The following is a 16,713-nucleotide window of genomic DNA, read 5'->3' as shown; positions in this document are numbered from 1 at the left end:
GGCACACTGAACAAGGATGACTGTGAGTATGGTTGGGAGAGGTTAAGAGCATGTGGGACAACAGAAGGAAAGAGGAGAAATGAAGACTGGGTCTGTATAACTCACTGAAACCTAAAGTGCTTAACAACTGTGATAAAATGTACAAATATGTTTTTGCATGAGTGAGAATGGATGGATTTCAATCTTGCAGGGTGTAGGAGGTGGGGTGGTATTGGGAAAAGAAGTGCAGTCAGTGCAAACTGGGGACTGTGGTTACAGGGACATTATATTGTTCTTCCTTTAGTGTGGCAGGGGGCAGTGTACCAGGGCTGAGTGCCTGTGGGAGGGGGACCTGGAAGAGGGATGTGGATTCTTGGTGTTGGTGATTTTGTCTATTTTATTCTGCTTTAGTTTAATTCTATCTTTCCTTTTGTTGCTTTTTAGCTGTCATGTTTTTATTTCTTTTTCTTTTGTCTCTCTGCCTTCTTTGACTCTTCCTCCTTCTTTGTAGAAGAAATGGAGATATCCTTATATAAAAAGTGGTGATGGTGGTGAATACATAAATACATGACTATACAGGGAACCACTGAATGTTTACTTAGGACAGAATGTATGGTGGGTGAACAAAACCATCTTAAAAATAAAAAACGGGTTGATGAAGAAATCTTGAGGGCACTATATTGAGTGAAATAAGTCAGACACATAAGGACAAATATTGCATGGTCTCACTGATTTGAACTAATTCCAATATGTAAACTCATAGACATGAAATATGAGGTACCAAGATATAGAACGAGGCTAAAGAATGGGGAGCGGTTGCTTATTATGAGAATGTTCAACTAGGTTGAACTTAAGTGCTTGGAAATGGACAGAGGTGATAGTAGCATGTTGTGAGAATAACTAACAGTGCTGAATGGTGTCTGAATGTAGTGGAAAGGGGAAGCTTACAGTCACATATGTCACCAGAAGGAAAGTTGGAGGTTAAAAGATGGAATGTATAAAACAGTGAATCTTGTGGTGGACAATGTCTGTGATTAGCTGTACAAATATTAGAAATCTCTTTCATGAACTAGAACAAATGTATGATACTATAACCAGAAGTTAATAATAGAGGGGTATATAGGGAAAAAATATACCTATCGCAAACTATGTACTACAGTTAGTAGTATATTAACATTCTTTTCTCAACAGTAACAAATGTACTATACCAATACTATGAGTCAATAATGGAGGGGGGGTAGTTAGGAGTATGGGAGAATTTGAGTTTTCTTTTTTGTCTGTATCTCTTTTCTGGAGTAATGACAATGTTCTAAAAATTGAAAAAAAAATAATTGTGGTGATGGATGCACAGACATATGGTGGTGCCACGGACAACTGATTGTATACTTTGGATCTTTGGATATTTGTATGGTGTGTGAACAATCACAATAAAATTACATTTTTAAAAAAGCTGTAGTATAAATAAAGTGTATATAATTTACAGTTGGGCCTATAACATATAAAAACATAATATATGTGTAACATATTTGCCAATTACAGCACAAAGAAGGTGGTTGGGAGCAAACCTGTATTGGGCTAAGGAATAATTACAGATGGTAACATAATAATTATAACAATGTACTGTTAGGTTGGTAACATAAATAGATGTAATATGTATAACCATATCATCTCAAAACAGGGGGAAAGAGAATAGAACTATATAGGATAACATTTCTGTGTGTCACTGGAATTATGCTAGTATAAATCTAAGGCTGATTTGGATAAGTTAGGGTACATACAGTAAATCCTAGAGCAACCACCAAAAGTATATACTGAAAAAAATCATTAAAGAAATTAAAACGCTAAATTAGAAAATAGTCACTTAATAAAAGCAATAAAGACGGAATCAAGGAACAAAAAAGACCTGGCACTAAAGAAAATAAACAGTAAAGTGGCAGACATAAATCAAACTATATCAATAACTGGAAATGTGAATGGCTCAAATAATCCAATCAAAAGGCAGCGATCGTCAGACTGGGTAAAAAAAAAAAAAACATGATCCACCATAAACTCTCTACAGAACAGAGGTATTCTCAGACATTTCTCTTTACAGATTGCCAGGTGGTACAGTAAAACCAGAATATTATAATAGCTGAGATAAAAATTGGAATGGGGTGGAAACTCCTGGTGGCCTTGGAAAGGGTTTAAGTATGAAGAGACAATACGCATTGTTGAAGGATGATCATAAATCAGGCGTTCAAAACATAAAGAGTTTTCTTCCTTTAGGCAGGGAAGAAAACAGAGAAAAAGAAAAGAAAACAATAAGGTGAATGGGAAAGTACAGAAACACAAGGTAAAGATAGTAAATTCAGAATCTGAGAATGCCAGAAGAAATGAATGATGGAGAATAGGATCCTGCCAACAAACTGTTGCTTTTAGCAGTCTACAAAAATGCCACCTTTTATAGGTTACCTACTTCTCTTCTAGATTAGTTGTTCTTTTTATTTCTGTAAAGTTGGTAGTAATGTCAATGTGCTGGGAAAGATGAATCATAATCCTTGGCCAAAAGAACATACAATTTAATACATAAGACAAAAACAAAAATAATTATAATTAAGTATGATATGTTATGGAAGAGGTGAAGACCAGTTCTACAACATAAAAGAATTGGATGTGGAGAGATCTTTGCCCAATTCAGGAGTTCAGGGAAGGTTTTCAGAAGTAAGGAGAGATGGAGAAAGTATGACAGCAGAGGGAACAGCAGGAGTTCAAGGGCAGAGAGGATAAAGAGTAAATAGGTTCATGGCAATTCACTATTACCATGGTGCATGGTGGAAAGTAAAAAGTTCATTCATTTAACAAACATGGTCACATTTAAGTTCTGAATGAATCAACCTGGCTACAGTATAGAAGAGGATGAAACAAAGGAAGAAACTCAGCTAAGAGATTATTGAAATTATCCAGGGAAGAAATGATGAGGACCTGAATTAAGCCAGTAACAGTAAGGATAGAACAATGCACTTTAAGAACCACACTCTATGTATGAAGTGTTTTAATTTGAAACATAAAAACATGTTTACTAAGAAAAATTAACAGGACATGGTTGGTTCCAATGTGAAGAATGATGAGATTTTACGCTTGATGAACAGGTTGATGGAGATGCTGTTATTTGAAATAAATACAGAGGTAGAAATTCCTTCGCAATAATAAAAAGAGTTCAGTTTTCAACATGTTAAGTGTGAGTTACCCTTAGAACTTCTAGTAAGCACATGGAAATGTGATTCTAGCATTCTGAGCTGGAAATAAAGACTTGGACTTTATCATCAGCAAATGAAGTCTAGCTAAACCATGAGAAGTGTATGAGCCAGTTAGGCTTTTATGAGTGCATGTATGCAGTGTTTCTCAATCATTTAAAGCCATCTGCTTCTCCCTTCCCCCACTCCATCTTCTGGACCTCCTCCATGAGACAAGATTGCCAAATTTTACTTTGGGTGGTTTGTAAATTATCCATCACACCACATCACATCCCATGATAGCAATATGCCCCCAAAGAGGATAGAATGTCCCCTCCCTCCTCTGGCTGAGAACAGTAGATAAATAGAAGAAAGAGAAGTGGGCTAACAAGAGAAATTGGAAATGTTCCCAATGTTAAGAAGGGATGGAAAAAGCAGTAAAGAGAACTAGGAAAGAGAAGTAAGCATGTACTTGGAAAGTTTCAAACTTTTTCCTTAGGAAAATACTGGCTTTCTCAACAGATGCTTTGGGTGCTGTGACTATAATCCAACTCTTAGAGCAAAGTACTGTTCACATCCATTACCCAAAGAAATCAGTAATTATCCTTAACTATTATAGAATATCTGCTCTGCAAGTTCTTGTAAGAGAATTTAAAACAGATTGGTTGAAATTCCATATTTGAAAATGGTTCACTTAAGAGAATTTTGTATTTGAAAAGAATAATGGATTCCCATTCCTTAAGTATGGGATGCACATAGCAACTTCCCTCCAAAGAATATAGTATGGAAAGGGGGAAAAAAGATTAGCTTTACAGTGGAGAAACTTGACAAACATAACCTCAGTCAGGTGATCAAGGTCAAAATCAATAGGGATACATCATGTTGCCATTATGTACCCATGACAGGGTGGGATGACAATGGCACTTCATCCCTGTGGTATTCTCCCCAAAACATGTAACTCCAATCTAATTGTAAGAAAAATATCAAACAATTTGCAACTGAAGGACATGCTACAAACTACCTGAGCAGTAGACCTCAAAACCTTCAAAACTGTCAACATCATTTACATAAGGAAAGTCTAAGAAATTGTCACAACCAAAGGGAGCCTAAGGAGACATGACAACTAACGTAATGTGGTATCCTAAATGGGATGCTGAAACAAAATCAGGACATTAGTTAAAAACTAAGGAAATACGGATAAAGGATGGACTTCAATAGGGAAAACTGGTCATGGGGTAATAGAAACTCTTTGCACTAACTTCACAAGTTTTCTGTAAACCTAAAACTGTTATAAAATAAAAAGGTGATTCTTTTAAAAAACACTAAAGGACAAATTAACTAAAAATTTTCCCAAATTATCCAAGCTGCATTGCCCACATTCTTTTCTTAATCCTCACAAGAATTCTGCAACATAGTTATAGTTATGCCTACTTTATAAATGAGAACACCAAGACTTAGAAAACTGAATGTAAACCATTCAATATTCATTAACATGACACAGCATAAAACATTGTATTTGATGCCATTCAACATAATTAATGAATAAAGTAAATGATCTTGTTACTCATGGTCAAATGACAGAACACATAAAGAGTCTAAATTTCAGTGATAATACATTAATATATCAAAATATGTTTTGACAAAACATTACAAAACATACAAAGAAACAGGAAATGATGGCTCAGGCAAAGGAAATTAAAGCATTAGAAACCGTCAATGATGAAGACTAGATCTTGGACAAACCAGAAAAGATGATTTTAAAAATGGTCCTAAACATGCTCAAAGAGCAATAAGAAAACATGGACAAAGAACTAAGATGCATCAGGAACATAATAGATGAACACAAAGAGAATATCAAGAGAGAGATGGAAATTATGAAAAGAAACTAAACAGAGCTGAAGAACACAGTAACAGAAGTTAAAAACTCCCTAGAGGAGTTCAACAGCAGATTGGAGCTGGAAGAAAGATTTAGAGAACTCAGAAATAAGACAATTGAAATCATTCAATCTGAGGAGCAGAAGAAAGAATGAAGAAAAGAGGCTGAGGAACTTGTGGAACACCATCAAGTGCACCAATATACACACTGTGGGAGTGCCACAAGGAAAAGGAAGAGAGAAAGGGTCAGAGAGAATATTCAAGGAAATAATGGCTGAAACTTCCCAAATTTAACAAAAAAACATTGAATATACACATCCAAGACACTCATTGAACTCCAAACAGGATAAACCCAAATAGACCCACGGCATGGCATACCATATTTAGACTGTCAAATGCCAAAGATAAAGAGAGAAGTTTGAAAACTACAAGACAGAGGCAATGTGTCTTATACAAGGGAGCCTGAAAAGATTAAGTCCTGATTTCTCATTGGAAACCACGGAGGAAAGAAGACAGTGGGATGACATATTTAAACTGCTGAAAACAAAAATCGGCAAACAAAAATTCTATACCCAGCTTAACTATCTTTCAAAAGTGAGGGAGTGATAAAGACATTCCCAAATAGGAAAAGCTGAGTGAGTTTGTCACCACTAGACAAGCCATAAAAGACATGCTGAAAACAATTCTGCAGGTTGAAAGGAAAGGAAAGAATGCAAGACAATGATTGAGGCTGCATGAAAAAATAAAGATCTCTGGTGAGGGTAATGACATGGATAAATACAAATGCCAGTACTATTGTATTCTTTGTTTGTAACTCCACTTTTTACTTCCTACAGGATCTAAAAGGCAAATGTACAATCTGTAAGGATAAATCAGTGGTTCTGAACTCATAATATAGAAACACGTAATTTGTGACAACTAAAAAAAAGCTGGGAGGGCAGAAGGATATAGGAACATAGTTTGTATATACTATTGTAGTTAAACTGGTTTCAAAGTAAATGAGATTGTTATAGATAGGCTGTTCAATATAAGGCCCATGGTAACTATAAAGGAAATATCAGAGAAGACGCAAACTTGTAGAGACAGAAATTAGAGTACAGGTTGCCAAGGGCAGGAATGGGAGGCAGATTGAATGGGAAATTGATGGATAATGGGTATAGAGTTTCTGTTTGGGGAGATGGGTAAGTTTTAGTGATGAAGGTGGACATGATTAATCCCATTCAATGCTATGCTTGGAAGTGGTTTAGATGTGATGTATATGTTCCCAGAATTTTTTTTTAAAAAAAGGACAACCAAAGAGAATGAGAATTAAATCCAATATATGATCCTGGATGGGATCTAGCAAGGGAGGAGAAATGGCTGAGAGGGATATTATTGGTTCATATAAAAAAACTGGAATATAGACAGTAAGCTTTATATCAATGTTAAATTTCCTGAACTTGATAACAGCACTTAAGGTAGTTACATAAGCAAATATCCTTGTTCTTAGGAAATGTACATGGCAGTATTAAGTGTTCATGGGGTATGATGTCTACAACCTACACTCAAGTGTTCAGAAAATGGATTGACGTATGGATGGATGAAAGGATGGAATGAATCAGCAAATGTGGCAAAATGTTAAAATTGGTGGACCTGGGTATCTGGGTGGGCAGGGGTTGGAGTTCTCTGTTTGGGGTCTGTATTGTATTTGTAACTGTTCTGCAAGATATAATGTATTTTGAAATAGAAAGTTAAAATAAAGTCTCTTATAAGAATCAAAATTCTACTTGGACTGTTATGTGGTTTGGGCTTTAGAATCATCACCTACTATTAACGTTTAAGCTGTCAATAGAAACACTGCTCTTAAAATGCAGGGAATTAGAAGATCTTGTACACAAGTGTGTTTTGTTACCTTTTTTCAAAAATGAAGGATGGAAAATAATTTGTCAAAAAATGACATAAATTTTATATTAAGCCTGATTTGAAAAAAGAAACACAAAATTCACTCGAAGCCAAAAAAAATTTATAAATTCCTATTTAGGATCTTTTGCTCAAATTATTCTTTCCTTCCTTGTTGAAGATCCTCATCCAATTTCTATCCATCTTCAGTGTTAAGTCAAATCCCAAGTGTTCCATTGCTTACTTCTCCCACCTCTGAACTTTCACTACCACTACCTACCAACTATTTAATGTTGTATTGTTTTGACATCCAATTGACTATTTACATACTGTGCATAAGGATATACTTTTAAAAAAGTCGATGAGTGAAGTTAAAGCCACAAATTAATGGAAAAAAATTTCTGATCATTTGAATGACAGAAGCCCTTTCACATGCATATACACACATTTCTTAAATGCAACAGTCATAAGCAAGAGAATCCAATTTTTTCTTCATATAATGGTTTAACTACATATTTTCTAAGATTACTTTTGGAAAGAAGAGGCTATAAATAAAATTATGATTTCACCTCTGTCTTTTCTATTAATGACAAAGATGAGGAACTTTAAACTTAACTGAAGTACAAATTTTGCAACTTTTCCCTCTATAAATTCTGTTCAACTCTTAGCCAATTGCTACTTAAAATCTTTTTAATTTAAGGCACATCACGAAGCCCAGGAATATAAAGTATATAGTTCAATTAGTGTGTGCATGTATGTGTATTCATCTGGGTAACCAACATCTAGATCAAGATATAGGCTTTTCAGAATCCAGAAATCTCCCTCACATCACCTTTTTCAACTTTTAACGCCATTTTCCGAATTTCAATTAGCTACATGCCATCCTTCATAATTTCTTTACCATAAGTGACCAATACTATTATTAAATTAAAATTTTTATTTAAATCAACTAATTTTTAAGAGGTTAACTCTAAGGAACACCATCCATGCAATCAAAAGTTGGTCATCAAGAAACTAAGATGGCGGCTAGGTGAGACAGGGAAAAAAAACACCTCCATGAACAACACTAGATAAAAACCAGAAAGTGACCCAGAATACCGGTTACAGTGATGCGCCAGCTGGACGAGGTCTGCTAGTTTCACAGAGGCCGTATATTTGGTGAAACTGGGAGTCTGCATTCTGAAACGAGTGAGTAAGCAAGCTGGAAGACCCGCAGCCTGCTTGGGAAGCCAGGGTTTGGTGTTTGGAGACGGATTAAAAAAAAAAAAAAAAAAGGGAAAAACCCAGGAGCAGCTGCAGTTGCAATAGCAGGAACCACACAGTAAAACACAGCAAGAGGAGGCTGGGCCGGCCTCTTGGTGTCTGGCCTGGAAGATAGCCCGCTGCAGATATCCTCGGGGCCGGGGGAACAGAGGGGACAGACAGAAGCAGAAAGAAACCCTGCGGCTAGCAGCTGGCTCCCCAGAGGGCTGGATAAACTGCCCGGGGCTGTGCCCACAGCCCAGAGCCCCACCAGTTGTCCCAGAGCTGGGAAGGAGGAACTGTGCGAGGAGGGGGGTGTTGAGACATCCCATTCGGCCATTTTTGCATCAGGCTGAAAGCACCCGGGCATGGCTTGGCAGCCCGGGCTTCCCTTGAGGGATGGCGTGCACTGGTGATGTAGCACGGCATTCCCTCGGCAGAGCTCCTGGAGGATTGCAGCTGGGCGGGGGGACCCACTCGGAGAACCCAGGGACACTACACCAAGTCCGGTGGTTTGTGGGACAGCGAGAGAGAGGGTCTGGGGCTGAAATGAAATGAAGGCTTAGACTCTTGCTGCAGCCTTGAATCTCCGGGAACCTGGGGGATTTGAATATTAAAGCTGTCCTTCCTCCCTGGCCACCAGTACACATGCCCCACATTCAGGGCGGATGGCTCCAGCAACACACCCAAACTGAGTTCTCCAACTGAACCCCACAAGAATCATTTCCCCACACACTGTGGGGACAAGGTGGAGAACTGACTTGAGGGGTATAGGTGACGCACAGACGCCATCTGCTGGTTAGAGAAAGTGTGCGCCACCAAACTGTGTTTCTGAAAAATTAGATAGGTATTTTTTTTTACAACTTGAAAGAACCCTATCAAGCAAAGCAAATGCCAAGAGGCCAAAAACAACAGAAAATCTTAATGCATATGATAAAACCAGACGATATGGAGAATCCAACTCCAAACACACAAATCAAGATATCAGAAGAGACACAGTACCTTGCACAATTAATCAAAGAACTACAATCGAGGAACAAAAACATGGCAAAGGATTTAAAGGACATCAACAAGACCATGGCCCAGGATATAAGCGACATAAAGAAGACCCTAGAAAAGCATAAAGAAGAAATTGCAAGAGTAAATAAAAAATAGAAGATCTTATGGAAATAAAAGAAACTGTTGGCCAAATTAAAAAGACTCTGGATATTCACAATACAAGATTAGAGGAAGCTGAACATCTCAGTGTCCTAGAAGTCCACAGAACAGAAAATGAAAGAACAAAAGAAAGAATGGAGAAAAAAATTGAAAAAATTGAAATGGATCTCAGGGATACGATAGATAAAATAAAACATCCGAACTTAAGACTCATTGGTGTCCCAGACTGGGAAGAGAAGGGTAAAGGTCTAGAAAGAGAATTCAAAGAAATTGTTGGGGAAAACTTCCCAAACCTTCTACACAATATAAATACACAAAGCATAAATGCCCAGCGAACTCCAAATAGAATAAATCCAAATAAACCCACTCCAAGACATATTCTGATCAGACTCTCAAATACTGAAGAGAAGGAACAAGTTCTGAAAGCAGCAAGAGAAAAGCAATTCACCACATACAAAGGAAACAACATAAGACTAAGTTGTGACCACTCAGCGTCCACCATGGAGGCGAGGAGGCAGTGGCATGACATATTTAAAATTCTGAGAGAGAATAATTTCCAACCAAGAATACTTTATCCAGCAAAACTCTCCTTCAAATTTGAGGGAAAGCTTAAATTTTTCACAGACAAATGCTGAGAGAGTTTGCCAATAAAAGACCTGCCCTACTTCAGATACTAAAGGGAGCCCTACCGACAGAGAAACAAAGAAAGGAGAAAGAGATATAGAGAATTTTAACAGACATATATAGTACCTTACATCCCAAATCACCAGGACACTCATTTTTCTCTAGTGATCACGGATTTTTCTCCAGAAGGGACCATAAGCTGGGACATAAAACAAGCCTCAAGAAATTAAAAAAAAAAAAAAAAAATTCAATATACTCAAAGCACATTCTCCAACCACAATGGAATACAAATAGAAGTCAATAATTTTTGAACTGTAACTCCACTATTTACTTCCTACATGATATAAAATACACAAACTCTAATGACAAATCAGTGATTTGAACTCAATGTAAAATATGTAATTTTAGACAACTATATAAAGGTGGGGGAATGGAGGAGTATAGGAACATAGTTTATGTGTCCTATTGAAGTGAAGGTGGTATCAAAGAAAAACAAGATTGTTATGGATTTAAGAGGTTAATTTTAAGCCCCACAGTAAACACAAAGAAACTATCGGAGAATATAACCATAGAGACGAAAAGTAGAGTATGGGTTAAGAGAAATGGGGGAAGGGGCAATGGGGAGTTAAGAAATGAGTGTAGGATTGCTGTGTGAAGGGAAATTTCTAGTAATGGATGGTGGGAAAGAGCACTACAACATTCTAAATGTGATTAATCCCACTAATGGAAGGCTAGGGAGGGGGTGGAATGGGAAGATTTAGGCTGTATATGTTTCCACAACTGGAAAAAAAAAAAAAAGACAGTCTAAATAGATGACAATTGAATGCCAAGGATGAACTTGGAGGGGATTGGAGGATAGAGGATAGAGGACAGGTGGCTCAAAGGGGGCACAGTTAGACATAAGGAAAAGGAAATATAGAATGTAAGCTTTGGACCATTGTTGAATCTCTTGTACTTCTTACCTGCACTTAATGGAATTGCATAAAAGAATGTTCTTGTTGATGGGAAGTGTATACGTGAATTATAGTGTATGTTCAAGGATGTGTGCAGCTAGCTGTCATATGTTCAGAAGACAGAGCAATAGATAATGGATGATAGATAGGGAGGGAAGGACGGAGGGAAAGAAATAGCAATGTGGCAGCATGTTAAAGTTGGTCGATTGAGCTATTGGGGGAGGGGGGTCAGGGTATGATGGAATTCTGTGTATGGGGTTAGTATTGTTTTTGCAACTGTTCCTATAACTTTGAATTTATTTCAAAACAACAAAAAAAGTAGGTCATGTTAGTTTTAGTTTTTACTTGCACATTAAAATAATCATAATATGGTAGAATAAATGCTCCTCTATATACCACCTAAAATCATCCCAGACAACACCATGACATAGGTGCCACTTTGGGAACCATTGCTTTACCTCTCTTCTTACTGCTCAGATCATTGACATCAGTTTTATTTCCTCTCCCTCTTTTCTTCTCATTCAACAAGGCCCACATTTCCATCCTTGACACATTGATTTACCCTTCACTTGCCAGTATCACCATCATCCTAAAGCTTGCATCACCTCGGCCTCTTCCAACCCTCAAGTCAGACCAGCTTTCTCAGTTCCAGCTTCATACCAAGGCTCACTTCAATCGGTCATATCCAAGCCCCTCAGCTCTTCAAAATTTACCCATGATAAAGTCCAAGCAAATGTTCACTTTATCTAGAATCCTCCCCAAGTCCCTGCCATCCGCATTCTCACTCCTCTACAGGCTCCCAGCTGAACTTGATCTCTACAGTTAAAAAAAAAAAAAATTCTAACAGCGGAAGACTTCTTTATATTGCTATATTTCAACATTAATCAATTAGGTGTGTTTGTATTGTGTGCACTGCAAGTGGGTTAGTTAGCTTGAAATCTAAACCACTTCTAGAAAAGAAAATTCTGACAGCAAATACTGAGTATATATTGAGTGTCCAAATTTTTTTGTATTTTACAAGACCTACTTTAAGCACCAGCACTATCACAGAAACATTTACTTCTCTAGGCTCACACTTATCTCCTGATGTGTTACTATTTGAATTATTTCTGAATTTAAGTACTACTAAACTGCTCTCATCTACATATCCATAATTAGGGAAACTCACACTTTCATGTGTCTATATTTCTTGCAGTGTTTAGCAAAGCACTGGTTATTAGAAAGTGCCCAATTAATACACCTGGGCTTCAGAAGATTTGAAGTACTGCCTCTTGCAATTTACACTTATATGACCTTGGCAAGGACTCCCTAAGATTACAGAAGCCTCAGCTGCTTCATTTATAAAATGGGACTATCTGTTTTACAGAGTTGTGAGGCTCAAGTAAGTTAATGCAGAAACTTTCAAATTATACAGTACTATATAACTGTGATTATCACTCTAGGATGTTATCAGAACTATTTTGCAGTTAAATGACCTAAGGGAATGAATTTCCTGTACTTTGGAGTTATTAGTCATTTTAGGGCTCACCCAGATACAGTTGTTCTAAAATTCCAATTGCTTTAAATAAATGTCTTAACTATTAAAATTAAGGTATTTCTGGCTATAATTATTTTTTATGGCTGCCTTTTTCTTGCAGATACTACTAATAATTCTGCCCTCTTCTGTCATACATGACTGTGACGTTAAAAAAAAAAAGATTATTAGAGAATAATTTCCACTACATTCACATTGGGAATTTTTAGTGGCTGATCAAAGACTGGCCAGTAATTCCAAGCATCATGCCTACCATATTGCTACAAGCACACATGGCTTCCCATTTATTCACTTCCTGAAAGAGAACTATAGTAGAAAAAGAACTGCACCAAGCCAGGAAGCCCATTTCCGATTCCAGTGAACTAGCTATGTCTTCTAAAGGGAGCACATTTGAGCAGATAGCCCAGATTTCAGAATGCTCTGAAAACTAGGGCTTAGTTTTCACTTATGAAATAAAATCTCCTAGGGTCGTTTGCAAGTATAATGACTGGGCTGGGCAACATCCAGCATTAGGATTTTTTTTCAGCAAAGGAAACGGGGACATACTAGTATGATAGTTTAAGAACCATACCCCTTCCCCTCCAACACACAGTACTTTTAAAGATATAGTGGTATCATATTTTCATATGGCACCTTATTTCCATAGTACTCCAGAAGTTCAATCTATGCAAACATACAAGCAATTTCTCCCTGTGAACCTCAACATATGTGCCCATAGTCTGAAATCTGATTTCTTCACTTCTCTTCTGGCTACTTCGAATTTTATCATTGTTACCAATATTAGTCATAACCAAATATTTGAGAATTAGATATCTGGGTTTTTGGATCACAAAAGAACAAATTAATGGGAACAAAAGCCAGTCACCTCCACTCAAGAGTGGTATAAGGCATATACCCAAAGATTTGAAATCAGGGTCTTGTACAGATACTTGAAAACTGTTCACAGTGGCATTATTTACAACTGCCAAAAGATGGAAGCAACTCAAATTTCCACCAACCAATGAATGGATAAAATGTGGGGTATACATACAATGGAGTATTATTCAGCTGTAAAAAGGAATGATGTTCTAATACATGTGACAACACGGATGAACCTTGGAGACATCATGTTGGGTGAAATAAGTCATAATTTAAGACTTGACTGATACGAAGTAGAATAAGCAAACTTACAGCGTCAGAATCTAGAATATAGGTTACTAGAGGCCAAAGAGGGGGTAAGGAATGAGGAATTAATGCTTAAATCGAAGTTTCTATTTGGGTTGATCATAAAGTTGGTAAGGATTTGTGATGATGGTAGCACATTGTGAACGTAACTAACAGCACTGAATTATATTTGTGAATGTGACTGAAAGGGGAAATTTTAGGTTGTTGTATGTTACTAAAAAAAAAAAAAAAAGAACTTACGCACAACACAAAATGTGAACCCTATCATAAACGGACTATAGTTAATAGCACAATTGTAAAAACGTTCTTTCATGAATTATAACAAATGTATCACACTAATGCAAGGTGTTGATAATAGGGTGGCATATGGGAACTCAGCATTTTATGCACGATTTTTCTGTAAATCTGCTTCACTCATTAATAACAAAAAGTGTTATCAAGGCAAATTCTTTAGAATCTATTACAGAAGTCCCCAAGGTTAATGACAGTCTTGACAATCCTGGTTCCCTTTATTTGTTCTCCTCCAGATCACTAAAAGTTTTCATTTTTTGACATTTTTTTTTGGCTTAAGAAATTAACAAATATTCAAGCCTTCAATATAATTATTATGAAGTTTCGATTCTCATTTTTCAGACTCCATCCTTATTTTTTACTTCATTTTGTTTGGCCTTGGATTGGGCTCTTGCTAGATTTTTTTTATTAAACATTATTAAAAAAAAATTCTTTTAAAAATTTCAAATAAAATAAAGGAATAAGAAAACCAAATAACCTAAAATAACTACATTGCTTCCAAGATGTTCCTACCACACTCCAAGAAAATTAACAAACTACAGTCATTCCTGAGCATGCCCATATCATTAAGATTACCCTCAATATACCATCTGTTCTTATCAGATTATCGCTTCCCCTTCACTAGTAGCTGTCTATCTCTAGGTCCCCTACATTCTACAATATAAGACACTTACTTTCCATTTTTCACTGAGTTCACATTAGTGGTAACATACAATATCTCTCTTTTTGTGTCTGGCTTATTTCACTCAGCATTATGTCTTCAAGGCTCATCCATGCTGTCATACGTTTCATGACCTCCTTCCTTCTTACTGCCGTCTAGTATTCCATTGTGTGTATATATACCACATTTTGTTTATCCACTCATCTGTTGAAGGACATTTGGATTGTTTCCATCCCTTGACAATTGTGAACAATGCCACTATGAACATCGGTGTGCAAATATCTGTTCTTGTCACTGCTTTCAGATCTTCTGGGTATATACTGAGAAGTGAAATTGTTGGATTGTAGGGTAACCCGACATCTGGTTTTCTAAGGAATCACCAGATTGTCCTCCAGAGTGTCTGTACCATTATACAGTCCCACCAGCAATGAGTAAGGATTCCAATTTCTCCACATCCTCTCCAACATTTGTAGTTTCCTATTTGTTCAATGGCAGCTATTCTAATTGGTGTGAGATGATATCTTGATGTGGTCTTAATTTGCATCTCCCTAATAGCTAGTGAAGACGAGCATTTTTTTTTCCATGTGTTTTTTAGCCATAATTGTATTTCTTCTTCAGAGAAATGTCTTTTCATATCTTTTGCCCATTTTATAATTGGGTTGTTTGTACTACTGTCATTGAGTTGTAGGATTTCTTTATATATGCAAGATATCAGTCTTGTATCAGATACATGGTTTTCAAATATTTTTTCCCAATTGAGTTGGCTGCCTCTTCACTTTCTGGGGCTCTTGCTAGATTACATGGGCAAAGTTAATTGTACTATTCCAGATAAAAATTACACAACTTCCTTAACAAGGCCAGGAAACTCCATAATGTCAAGCAGTTTCTGTCACTGGTGGTTAGTCACATCTGTTAGCATTCCCAGGGACAGAATACAGATCAGGTAAAGATGTTATCAGTTGTCTGTCCTAACTCATCTTCCAGTAGACAAATGCCCAAAAGTAGCTAGGTATTTAACCCTGGAATTGATAATTCTTTAAATTATAAAATCCAACATATCAAATCTTCCTTTGTTTCTTATTTTGCACCACTCTGAGGGAGCCATCATTTTTTCCTTGACTATAGAGACGTTATTCCTCTTAGTGGGAATCATTTTAGTGTAAATGAATGTCATCTAACACATAATTTTCTCATATAAATTGACTATTACAAAAGCAGAGTTACTTCTTTTTAAGTATCCAAATAATTCAGTTATTTTTATAATCTATTATCGCAAAGTTTCATTAGCTTCCTAGACTAACAAACAAGTGGAAAACAGACAACATAGAGAATATACAAGGGAAAAGAAACAGGAAGAAAAAGCACAGGGCAGAAATGGTGCCCAATATTCCAGGAATGCTTAATGTACTGATAATCATCAGTTTTAACCTTGGGGGTTAACCCAGGAGCTACGAGTAGCATGTTACTTGGGCAATTTCTGACTATTAATCTACTTCGAAAATCATGTTGGGAGAAGAAATTTAAGGAAATCAACTGTAACGATCAAATTAATTTTTTGTGTGTTTTGATAGTTAAATGAGGAAGTTGACTTAATTATGCTACTTTAAAATTACTTCTACATTTTCTCTGCAACCTTCTAGCCTCACTGCCCTAGGATATATTAACTCAGTTACTAAAGGATCATAATATCTCAGAGTCATAAAGGACCTAATGTATCTAATCTGGTGTTTCCCCAACTGGGTGTTTCATGAAACAATGTTCCACAAGATTTTAACAAGCAGGCCACAAAACAGAGGTTCTGAGCTCATGCTTGGGAGCAAAAAATAAAAGGGTTACAGGCCTGTTCAGATCCTCAATGTCGATGCTCAGAGTGAAGCTTCAAGAGTGAAATCTGGTTTGCAACAATCCTCAAAATCATTGAAACCTATTTTTGATAAGCATCTTCTCCCGTCTCCCAGAACTAATTGTTTATTTATAGAGTATGATAAAAGGCAAACACTGGAACCAACAATACTCCTATCCTTGTCATTCAACCTCTTCCAGAACATCTCCAGTAACAGGAAACTTCACAATAATCTCACTGGGTACAGAATTCTAGGTTGATGGTTTCTTCTTCCAACACCAAATACTTCACTCCGTTTT

The 16,713-nt window shown here is 36.7% G+C and overlaps 1 protein-coding gene across 3 annotated transcripts in view; it reads right to left on the bottom strand.

Annotated features, from left to right (window-relative positions):
• The window catches only part of RPRD1A (regulation of nuclear pre-mRNA domain containing 1A), a 76,486-nt gene that overhangs the window by 11,662 nt on the left and 48,111 nt on the right, over window positions 1–16,713 (bottom strand). The window lies entirely within an intron of this gene.

Source organism: Choloepus didactylus, chromosome 16 (assembly GCF_015220235.1).
Source record: "Choloepus didactylus isolate mChoDid1 chromosome 16, mChoDid1.pri, whole genome shotgun sequence".
In the NCBI taxonomy this organism is placed as follows: domain Eukaryota; kingdom Metazoa; phylum Chordata; class Mammalia; order Pilosa; family Megalonychidae; genus Choloepus; species Choloepus didactylus.
The sequence above is the reverse complement of the archived record's forward strand: the minus strand, read 5'-3'. Positions and strand labels throughout refer to the sequence as shown.